At 41.8% G+C, this 2,342-nt stretch overlaps 1 long non-coding RNA gene across 1 annotated transcript; it reads right to left on the bottom strand.

Annotated features, from left to right (window-relative positions):
- Window positions 1-612: 612 nt before the first annotated feature.
- Window positions 613-1,109, bottom strand: LOC121805140. Its single transcript, XR_006051266.1, has 2 exons — window positions 1,028-1,109; window positions 613-892 (listed from the first exon to the last, which is right to left on the bottom strand). It is a non-coding gene; the product is annotated as an uncharacterized LOC121805140 (long non-coding RNA).
- Between the last annotated feature and the right edge of the window lie 1,233 nt (window positions 1,110-2,342).

The following is a 2,342-nucleotide window of genomic DNA, read 5'->3' as shown; positions in this document are numbered from 1 at the left end:
AACTAGGTAGGTTCCGAATAATAAAACCTCATTTCGAGCTCCTCTTATGGATGTTATCAAACGAGACTCTCCTCGCGCACGTTTCAACATAATAGCAATCCTAGCACCTCTAGATAATGATCACCACTACCCAATATACCTGGATCGTTGGGTTACGAAAAACCCGCACCTTTGGTAAGTTAAAGTAGTGGATCCTCAATATCGTATGCTCAATGCTAACGTACATTGATTATGAAATTAATTTTCAAGACCTCGTCTTTCAGTAGATAGCATAAAGACTCGTCTTGCTGTTAGATCTATTCAGTGCTATACCACACCAACGTCATCTTATTTCAATAAGGTTTAGAAATAATCAGAATGACATTGCAACCTTTCGCGATAGGTAGTCTAGGCCTATCTAGGTTGTGAAATTCTTATTTTTCTTTGTTTAGAACTGACCGTGTTACCTTAAATTGGACGACGCCCACAACCGGTCTACTAAAACAAAGACTTAGACATTGTTACGTTTGCTCATACATTTATGTAACACCCGGACTTTTTATAGTACTTGGAACAACACCAAGCTACTACGAGGCAATTAATATATTGTCTAAACGAAAGGAAACGAACAAAAATAAGAACTTGGGCCGATCCAAATAAATATAAAGAAAGTCCAATGTTTTATTTTTACAATTTGGCTTTGGGCTTGATTTATTTACAACAAAATAAATCATTTTGGGCCTATGAACTTCAACAAATAAATAAAATGTGGGAGATAGATTTTGAGCCCAATTTCTTCAAAGAATTTCTTTTGCAAGCCCAAAATCCTTTTCTTCTTCCTTCTCCCTCTTGGCCGATACCCCTTCTATGGAGACTCTCCAATTTCAAACTTCTTCATCTTCCATCTTTAATTCTACAATCAAAGGTCACAAGTTAAATATCAGTTTTCCACATACACTTTCACACCTTCATCTCTAGGAAAGACAAAGTGAGAGAGAGAGCCGATAGAGAAGGAGAGTAGAAGAGCTTTTGGTTTCCAAGTGTCTACCACTACAAGTCACGGATTCACGACAGAAAGCGAGAATTTGAAGAGCTGCCAAATTCTCAATTCAATTCCAGATGTGAAATTTGTTGGTAGATTGTGATGGCTCAAGCTCGGCAAGCTCGGCAAGCTCGGCAAGCTCGGCAAGCTCGGCAGCTCGGCAGCTCGGCTGTTATGACAACTCGTTTCAGCAGCCGATTAGATCTGTTTTGTTAGTCAAGTTTTAATCCTAGCCGTAGGATTGAAACTAGCCGTTAGTTTCTGTTAAATAGCTAATTCATTAGTTAGTTTTACACTGTAGCTCATCTTCTCTCTCTCGTTTTTCTCATTCCAGTGAATAAAATTTCCTTTACAATTTCATTCCAATCTTCAACCGATTGTTCTTGCTACTCAAATCGTTCCTCAATTGTTTACAAATTGGCGCCGTCTGTGGGAATCGGGAGGCGCGATTGATTTCTGATTTGTTCTTTCGGTGGTGAGATTGGAGGGTGTTATGGCTTCTAGGTTTGAGGCCGAGAAATTCACGGGTAGGAATGATTTCGGCTTATGGCGGATGAAGATGCGGGCTATGCTGATTCATCAAGGCCTTGCTTCGGCGTTGGAGGCGGGCGGAAAGGAGGACAAGTCGGAGGAAGGGGAGAAGGTGGATCTTGACGAAAAGGAGATCCTTAAACGAGCTGAGATCGAGGCGAAAGCTCATAGTGCAATTGTGCTATGCCTCGGGGATAAAGTTCTTCGAGAGGTTGCAAAAGAAAAGACTGCAGCCGGAATAATCGCGAAGCTCGAAGACTTGTACATGGCTAAGTCCTTGGCCAATAGGCTGCTCATGAAGCAGCGGTTATACTCCTATCGATTCTTGGATGATAAAGGGATATTGGAGCAACTTGAAGACTTCAATAAGGCGGTCGATGATCTTGAAAATATCGACGCCTCGATAGGGGATGAAGATAAGGCAATATTACTTTTGAATGCTCTGCCGAAGTCATTTGATCAGCTACGAGATGCTATATTGTATGGCCGAGAGGGTACTATCACCCTTGTTGAAGTTCAGTCGGCCATAAGAGCAAAAGAAATTCAGAAGTCAGGCTCTAAGAATCCAGAGGCTATGGCTGAGAGCCTAAATGTCAAGAAGTTCAAGGGAGTCAAGAGGTTTCAGAAGCCGAGCCAAGAAAATCAGAAAACTCCATCAAATGATCAAAAGGAAACCCGCTCATGTCATTGGTGCAAGAAGCCGGGTCACCTCAAAAAGGATTGCTTCGCATGGAAAAGAAGGCAAGCAAATGGTGGTGGAAACCGTGTTCCATCCACTGACTGTGTTGAG

This window comes from Salvia splendens, chromosome 5 (genome assembly GCF_004379255.2).
Source record: "Salvia splendens isolate huo1 chromosome 5, SspV2, whole genome shotgun sequence".
In the NCBI taxonomy this organism is placed as follows: domain Eukaryota; kingdom Viridiplantae; phylum Streptophyta; class Magnoliopsida; order Lamiales; family Lamiaceae; genus Salvia; species Salvia splendens.
The sequence above is the reverse complement of the archived record's forward strand: the minus strand, read 5'-3'. Positions and strand labels throughout refer to the sequence as shown.